Source organism: Battus philenor, unplaced genomic scaffold (assembly GCF_028537555.1).
Source record: "Battus philenor isolate CCGP_79_NKW_IND1 unplaced genomic scaffold, ilBatPhil1.0.hap1 SCAF_2, whole genome shotgun sequence".
Taxonomy (NCBI): domain Eukaryota; kingdom Metazoa; phylum Arthropoda; class Insecta; order Lepidoptera; family Papilionidae; genus Battus; species Battus philenor.
This window is the reverse complement of record NW_027181682.1, coordinates 824,451-834,172: the sequence shown is the minus strand read 5'-3', so window position 1 is coordinate 834,172 and position 9,722 is coordinate 824,451. Positions and strand designations below refer to the sequence as shown.

At 34.6% G+C, this 9,722-nt stretch overlaps 2 non-coding genes across 2 annotated transcripts; one reads left to right on the top strand and one right to left on the bottom strand.

The window, feature by feature from the left end:
- Positions 1–1,769: 1,769 nt before the first annotated feature.
- On the bottom strand, positions 1,770–1,841 carry TRNAW-CCA (transfer RNA tryptophan (anticodon CCA)). Its single transcript has one exon. It is a non-coding gene; the product is annotated as a tRNA-Trp (tRNA).
- A 6,371-nt stretch (positions 1,842–8,212) lies between these two features.
- TRNAL-CAG (transfer RNA leucine (anticodon CAG)) lies at positions 8,213–8,296 on the top strand. The gene has a single exon. It is a non-coding gene; the product is annotated as a tRNA-Leu (tRNA).
- Positions 8,297–9,722: the final 1,426 nt, after the last annotated feature.

Here is a 9,722-nt window from a genome sequence, read left to right as displayed (position 1 = left end):
GCATACGCATTTATCAGCGGGCTGGCGGGCAGTGCGCTTTGTTGCACGACTGCCGCTGCATGTGCGGAAGTGGCTAAATATTGGTTCTTTTCTTACTTATGTTTTTTTTTTATTTTGTACACGGTGATTGGTTATGGGTTTAAAAAGGTTTCTTTTATTATTATATTGTGTACAAGTCGGAATATATACCTTTAAATGCCTAAATTATATAAGTATAAAAAAAAAAACTTGTGCAATATCTAAAATGCATTGAACTTCATTTGCATTATTTAATTTGTGCAGCCGACATTTTTGAAACTCCGAGTCGCTTAAAAGTTTACTAAAATTAAATTCCCGAGAACCACAGAATATATCAAATTTTGACCTTTTTCCTTACTGTACGTGCAAAATTTATAAAACGGAGAATGTTTGCACATACTAGTTTGATGAAATGGCAACCAAAAATATTTTCTATTCCCTAACAGGCCATCAGGTCGGGGACCTTTATTTGAACATATGAGAGGTCAGGGGAATCCACAAAACCTTATAGAGTTCAGCCCTTTAAAGCTTTCACACTTGCAAATATTCAAACCTTAGCAAAAGCTCGTTTGTTAGCAAAAAAATTTAAAGTTTTTATACGTAAATGAAAATATATGAAGTTTTATTTTCTTCTGTTAATTCGATAGACTACTAGCCTGCGTTTAGCAATATAAATTATACAGAAATATTAATTATAATAAATATTAATTCAAATTTTGATAACGCTTTTTGTAACTATATTATTGTTACAAAGCACGAATTACAGAACCCTCTAAACAACAAACGCGGAACCCTAGGATCAAGAAATACAGTAATCACGCGTGACCTTGAAGTTATTTATAGATTTTTGTGTACAATTCTCGGAAATTCTTACCGAGTACTATCTCGAACTTACTAGAATCATCTCCGTAGTATAAACAGGTGCACTCCCCATGTCGACAGTGCAGTGTTGTTTTTAGAGTTATAAGATTAAGATCTACACGATCACTGATACTAAGTGACTATTTGGCAAGTTAGAACAGTGATTTCTTGAGCGATTTGGAAGCGTAGTTTAGACTAAGCGAAAGTATACTTTGTGTTAAAGTAGGGTGACCATCTGGTTTGTGAATAAAAGACTCCTTGTGAACTAGTTGTGTTTCATTTCGAGTCAGAACCTACAGTACGTAACATAATCATTACGTCATTTATTATTTCTCAAACAATTATAATTTTGGATAGTGTGTACAAGCTTTACCATTGTACTAAATGTCATCTATTAGACTAACGGATGGCACGAATGCTTAATTATGACTTTAAAATTGAGGTTCACGTGAAAAGCTAGAGTTAAGTAATTTGATATAGTAAGTAGGGAATTACGAATGAAAAATAAAAGAAAAGAAACATAAATTTTATGATTATTACAGTGTACTTCAGTTATTCTCTGCTGGAATTTTACAACAACAACAACGATTTCAAATATGACAGGTTATAAGCGGTCTGCATTCAGCCTCTTCCGACGACTTTAACAAGGCTATGTCGACCCTGTGTGTGGCCGTACTAGACTGCGCTTGCTGGTCCGTGATCTCCACTCCAGGACCTTCAGGCCATTGCGCAACTTTATTAAGTTACAACAATAAATTAGTAGTAGTATTTTTTGTTTAATTTTAAGTTATTTTTGATATATTGCTATTATTACAAAAAAATAATGTGATCATAACTGGAAAAAATAAAATATTAATAATTTTAAGATAGTTCAAAAATATCATACGATTTGACCCCGACGTGATTTGAACACGCAACCTTCTGATCTGGAGTCAGACGCGCTACCGTTGCGCCACGGAGTCCTTGTTATCGATATGCGAAACTACTGTTGAAGTTCATTTATGAATTCAAGTTAAAAAAATATTTTAAGTATTTTCGTAGTTTTCCTCTAAAATACTTCACAAAAACATATTTATTGATACCTAAATAACTGTTTATGTAGTATATGTGTATGTCTCTAAATCAAAAACGTCAAGGTTTGGTTTTCTTCACAGATCAATAATAACATCTGTCATGTTAAGAAATATACCCTAAGCCATTTGAATTAAAATATATCGATATTTATTTATATATCTATTTACTAACAGTTGTAGGTATACAAAGTAGAATTGTTAATCTAAGGATAAACATAAACTCTTTATCGTTAGCGTTTAGTAATGAAAGTCCATTTTGATATCATTCACTACTTGTTTTACAATTATGAAATATCAACTTAAAAATACTACCTTTATAAGTTGATAGTTTAGTTGTTGAGAATTGTAGGACAGTGCGGCTGATATTAGTTCTATATTTTTTTGATAGAAAAGAGCTGTAAGCTGTTTATAACTTAAATTAACTTAAAACTGAGCTATTTTTCTTTAAAAAAAACGTATTCTCATGGTTACTTCGCAATAAATTTTAATTAACATATTATTTATGCATCATCATCTTAAATCTAAAGTGAAAAATAGTGACAAACACATGATAAATATAAGAAAAAAATAAATTCGTAGTGCTTTAATTTCATTTTTAAAAAATTAACCAATATTTCATTGTTCAGTGTGTATGTATATACAATAAAGTTTCAGATGATACGTTATATCTTTCGTTACTTATTTTAAAAGTACATTATTGAATAAATCTTATTACAGCATTCAAGAGGTTTTTTGTTAATCTAAACGTGTAGTAACTTGGTTTGTTGATTCATTTACATGATTTATAATATAATGTGCACATGAAAAATTCAGATTAGCTCTTCTCAACAAATCAGCGTTCGCAGCTGGTGGTAACTTACTACTTATAATGTTAAAATAATCGACGATTCATAGGGCATGTAAATGCCTACTAGAATAAAGATTTTTAAAATTTTAATTTGTACATTACATAAGCCAAAGAAGAAGAGGTTCAAACCCAGGTTGGTTCTCATGGCGACATAACAGGCTCCTACGCGTCACATACCTTTGACACATTTAGGAGTTAAAAGCAAAGGCGAGCCAGTAAAACCTTCCAACGCTCAACGCGGAGTGCCGGAGTGCCGTGGTTGAACAGTCCAATACATGTAGCTGCCATTAAACAAATTTCTGTGTGGCGCAGAGTTCGCGAAGATTATCTTCTGTCTCTAACTCTCTATATAATTAATTTAGAGTCCACACCATTCTCTGACTTTCCCGTGATTCTTAATAATATGAAATCAATGGGGGGGGGGGGATTAATTTTAGGTGTAAAATTCTTTAACGGAATAAATGCATAGCTCATTTTCTATCAATTATTATATGTTACATACTATCAAAAATGTTATATTCAACGCTATTATAACAAAATAAGAAAAAGCGTTATCAAAATACAATTTACTGCATATAAAAATTAATTATTTTTATAATTTGACTCTGCAGACTTTATACTTACACATTATCGGCCTGTCGCGTTTTTATTGGATTTCAGAGTAATCAGTTTATACGGGGTGATAAGACAATGAATTTTGCTGATAAAGACCTATAAGATATAGCGTATATCTAGAGAAATGACTTTTATTACACTTCTGTAACATTTTCCGGAAGCTCGACGCGAAACTATGTGAGAACAATTAATTTCAAGTATTTCGACAGTAAGCCAATTTAGATTTCCAATGCTGCATCTGTCACCAGATACATTATTTATTTCCGCATATAACAAGCATGCGAAGCTGTTATATTGTAACAAGTGAAATTATTCGAATGACTCATACTACGTACTGATATAACATGGTATCGGGCGGAGCGACATTCTTGGACGTTTACCAAATTGCGTAATTCTTATATTTCCGCAATTGTATCGCAGTTGCTGATTGCGTTGTCAGTGCGGCCTAGCTTTCAAGTCCTTTTCCATACGATGTCTGTAATTGTGAACAAAACTTCTATTACTCGTATCCTATAATAAATAAACGAAGATATACTCGAAGCTTCGCTGCGAGATTGAACGTTAAAAGTAGAGATTCACAGAAGAACAAACATAGCTCGAAGAAATGCATGTCGGAAGAGGCAGTGGGCGGAACATATCGTTTGTGCCGTCAGGTTCTTTGGGCGGCAAGGTTGTATAATTACCATGACCCGGTAGATGCCGCGTGGGATGGACAGGCACTAAAAAGACATAGCCTAGGTCTCCAGAAGTTTTACTATTTAACTTGCAGTGGGCGCATATCGGCTAATATGATGACGAATATGATAAGTAAATATAAAGAAATGTAAGTAAGAAAAGGACCAATATTTAGCCACTTCGGTACATGCAGTGGTAGTGCAATGAAATGCACCGCCCGCCAGCCCGCTGTCAAATGCGTATACGGCAAACAATGCGAATCACACAACCGCCTCCACCAAATTACGCAACACGTGTTTCACCCCACCACGGGGCATCTTCAATTAAATATTTAAAGCAATGTATTCTATTACATACTTCATTATAAGTATATGTATTACAGCAACATATTTTTGATCAATTCAGTAATGATGAAGCATCGCGGGTACTAAGCAACTAGTGGGTAGACCTTCCAATAGGAGTACGGCGGACCTATTCATGATCACGAGAAGCCACTAGATGCGAGCAGCGCCAGGCATTCAGGCCTATGTCTATTAATGTGTAAATATATACTTAACGACGGATATTCTTTAATATTTAACTTAATAATTATCGAACAGTAGAGTTTTTAATAAAATCATTAAAATTCCTTTTAAAAATTCATCGGATGTCAACAAACAAACTCTTTATCGACACAACAAAGAGCTCGGCGCGAATTAATCAAAGCGCGGAAATGACAGGAAGCCGACGGAATTGTTTCCTTATTGCATCAACGAGGATTACTCCTGAATGGACTGCAGAGGTGTTATTAAAGGGGTTCCACGGAGTCAATATTACAGTCTATTCAACGTATTAGGCATAACTTTTGTATTGGACCGGATTATTATTACTAGGTGCAAAATCCGCGATATAGAGTAGAGAAGCGCCTAGCTTAACTTTTAAACGCATGACATTTATTTGTACTTTTAAAAAATATATATCTCGCAGATAAATACACCACAACGCAGGGAAGAATAGAAAAAAAATGTAATTTTTTTAAAACGTATTTATTTAAAAAAAACTTATGTTGCAGACATACAACACTATGCATTTACTTTTTACGGGGAGTACTCATTTTAGGTTTAAGTGGTATGTTGCAGTTTTTAATCATTATGCATTTAAGGGTTAAGGCTCTTTTGAAGGCAGTAAAACTCGAGAGCTCCGGGGAGAGCCCAGGCTCGGGCGGCTACATTTTATCGCATTGGGTAAACATGAATAGTTATCTAAAAACCAAAGAAAATACCGTCAAACATTAGGTTATATAAAGGGAAAATAACGAATCCAATAACATAAACTATATATAATATTGTGATATAAAGTAGGTTGATTTTGTTTATATAATGTAAATTTAATCTGCTTCGAAGTAATCCCCCACCGATAAAACGCACTTTTTCCACCGCTTTTACCAGTTCTCGAAACAGTCAGTCTCCCGGTAAAGCCTTCTAAACCTTCGATTTTGTTTTTACTTCCTCGATCGTATCAAAACGGCGTCCGCGCATTGTATTTTTGGGTTTGCTGAATAGACAAAAATCGTGAATTAAATCAGACTAATACGGTGACTGCGAAATGATATCACTCGCTTTTATTTTTTTTACAAAAATTTTGAGCATTTGAGACTTAAAAATATCCTTGAAAATGTTTTGAACTCAGCCAAATAATATTCCAACTGTTTTTTACATATGTTATAGACAGTTCTACCAACCTCAGAAAAAAAATACCGCCTTCCTAATGCCCCGAGCATTATGAAGGCGGTATTTTTTTGATGTCGATGAAGTTTTAGATGACAATTTATCCTAACTTTTTGATAGACACAGTAGTAAATCTTTTTAAAGTTTATAAAGCTATAACAAATCTCTCCGTATATAATTTCACGGAACAGTCTGAGATGCTTAATAAATCGAAGTAATCACGTAAAGTTTATTTAATTCTCTCAAAGTCGCAAGTCAAAGGAGAAACAGTTTCCGCTGCAAGCCAATCTCGACGGCGCGTCTGGGTAAACAGTGCAAGCTTCGGAACGCCGCCTGTGTTTGCCTGGGACCCGGCGCAAACATTCGGAGCCAACTAACGCCCGTTGCAAAAATAACTCGATACTTGAGGTGCGACTTTATCTTGTCTCGGCTTACATAAATAAATGCTTAATATTTAACTTACATAGGACTTAGATTCGCGAACATAACACAGTTATATTTATTAACGGTTGAGGTTTGGGATCAGAGCAGAGGTCTGGTTTTATATCAACAGACTGGATTTTAGAGCTGCTGAACCACGAGGGAACAACCAGAGAGTTTTAAAGATACATTACGTCACCGTCAGCGGCGCATCGAACAGGGGAATCCCACGCCAGTGCGCTTTATATTTTCGTCGAACGAAAGAGAGCGCTTTACAATATTTCGCGCCTTATGGCTGACGGTTTTTATTGGTTGAATATTGTTTTCACAGTTTTAAGAATCAGTATGAATGTAAAATTAAACAAATTTCGCTACGATACTTTGGCACACATTGGCAGCCGTCTACATCTTCCCGACCGCCGAATAGTCCTCGCATTGCAAACCGTCATTACACTACAGTAACAACACAATACACCTACACGGGCATAGTCTCTCTTCGTGCAAACACCATCGTTGTAACTGGAATGCAATCTGCAAGAGTAAAATTTTTAGTGTGCTGACCTCCTGTTTCCTCGAACTCAATATCGATGAGCCTGCACGAAATCTGGGCCGGGTAGTAGCATAACTTCAATCAAATGCAAATACTCAATATGCGTATATTACCTACAAAACCTATCGGCCCTAGAAAGAATCCTACCAATTAATAGAAAGCAGAGATATTGTTATTATGTCTGAGAAATAACTGTAGTGGTCTTTTTTTTAAAAAGTCACAGTACCTGCGCCACCATCACGAAATTCAAAAAATCATTTTGGTATTTGTAGCATATTTTCAATACATCAGTTTTTTTCACTTGTATGTCGTCGTCAATACAACAACATACATGTTTACTCCATAATATAGTATTTTTACAAGTAAGCGATTTAACAAGTGCCATAGACAGATATGTTTGTCCCACTCTATCCTACATAGTTCAATTAAAAAAAAAAAAACTGTCTCTTCTTTCTTTTCGTGCTTCACTAATCATAAAACCAAAGTGTCAGGCGGGCGGTTTGAGATATGACTCTTGAAGATTTGTATCTATTCTAAAATGCGTAAATTGCCTTTGAATAACTGAAAAGCAACTAGATAGAAAGCTTTCATCTAATTAACATGCTGTTCAGAGTTCCAAAAAGGCATCCGCGTGTGACACCTATATATTACAAGCGGAGAGGGAATTCGATTCCTTTGCAGAGCGCCAGCATGCCGAATGTTATTAGCTCCGAAGTCTTTGTAAATATTTCTACATTGTTTCCGCACGTTCTATGCGACGGAGTGGGAGGCGCGGGAGGAGAGAGGGCCGCGTGGTAAAGTGCAATAACATCTTTTAACGAGATCTGTTTCACACTCTATTTCGCTGAGATTTTTCTCTTTATATATACTGAAAGTAGGTACTTATTATATACCTATTCGACACTAAATAGCACACAGAAAACATATAAAGTTCCTTCAGTTTCTCTCAACCAAGTCCCTATTCCACATGGAGATGTAAACGTGACGTCTTTAACAACGGGGCCCTAAAAAAAAAAACAATAGACAATCTGTTGGTTTCTTTTTTATAATATATGTTAAACAATTGAAGGATCTTTCGAACAGCATACACAACTAAACTAAGTAAAACCTTTCAATATGCAAACCACCAATCCTAGTTATTATCTCATGTAATACCTAAGACGACAACGTAACTGAACACTTAAAGTTCCTTGTTCTTCATCATAAACCTGATTTCTATTTTTTAAATTCTTAATAAATAACATAATTTAAGAATTAAATAAGTAACATTTAGTTTTACTATTATAAAATTTATCTGCAATAGAAAACAGTGTAAAGCCTAAATAATATATTACATGTTATATATTATAAAATGACTCAATTTGAACGTAATTAAAAAGTTTAACTCATTCATTTTATAAAAAAATTAAGAGCATACTAGGAAATGTCATTTATAGAATTAAGTAATGTCAGGATGGCCGAGCGGTCTAAGGCGCTGCGTTCAGGTCGCAGTCCACTTCTGTGGGCGTGGGTTCGAATCCCACTTCTGACAATATTATTTATTATTACGATACGTACACAATTTTTTACCTATATTTAAGCTAAGCCTTAAGCTATGTTACAATTCAGAAAGGAAGAATTCTAAATACATTGTTTTTTTAGTTACCTTTCATAAAAAAAATATCATCCATACTTTGAGACAGAATTCGTCTATTGATTTTTTTTCAAAAATGTCAGGTCAGCCCAAATAATAAATGGAATCAATTTGTACTTCTTTATAATAATATAGCAGTCAAAAAATGTAAAAGCCGTTTTCACCTTAAAGGTGAAAAAGGGTAAAAAAAGGTGTAAAAAGGTTAAACCTAGGTTACAGTCGAAGGAGAGTGCTACGTGTTGACTACTTCCAACCAATCTAGAAATTTTTGGTGAAGGTCTAGCAATGGACGTCCAACAGCTGAAATCGTGATGATGACTTTCCTCAAAACGTGGTGTGGTGAGAAGAAACCATATATAGTCGGATTGTTTCTTTAAGTCAAAATTTATCTTTATTCTAGTAGAACTAACTATAGGTGCTATCGTATCGTCTAAATTCTCCTAATACTAAATACTTTATTGTTCAACCACCCTGGAAACCAAATCGGGTTTCTTCAATACTAAACGGCCGTCCCAAAATTATCTTAAATGTAAGTTAACCACTTATTCCAACTTATTCTTTAGGCATTTTTTTAAAACTGTACAAAAGAAGCTTTAGCTACTGATGGCTCTTACAAAACCTTCATTAAAATATATCGCTGGAGTAATTCAATCCCACGTATTTTTTCTCTTATACAATCTTTAACATTATAATAAGTTTTGAAATAAGTTTCCCTTTCACAATGCTGGAATTTAGTTATTGAAAAGTTAATTTCTAATTGGATATCTTTCGTATATGTGAATATATTAGAGCAATGGATTTACAAACTCTTATTAAAAAAATAAAATAAAGCATTATATATATATAATGCTTTATTTAATTCATTGTATGTTAAATCTGTGAATTGAGGCCGATTCTCGACTCGGATGCACACAGTACAAGACCGGTCATCGTGGCGACCTTTGGAGAAGGTCTACGCCTTGCAGTGAACGTCCATTAGCTGAAAAGAAAGAAAAATAAAAAGGAATTCTGAAAGCTGATTACAAAAGCGACAACAACTGTGTTACTATGGAGCCTTTGCCGCATCGAGGAACGTAAAATGTGATTATTTTTCACATTTACAAAACAAACTGTAGTAACCACGTAATTTAAACACTTCACTTTGGTGCAGTAAAATCTTTTAAATTCATACCTGCCCTCGTGTTATTTTACAGCTTTCATCTTTTTTGAATTTAGAACAGCGAGCTTTTGTTTGTAACAAACATGTTGTGCACGCGACGCAGTTCCCCATTATTTATCACAACTCTGAACGGAGGGCTTGGTGACATTGCATCGAGCACATCGC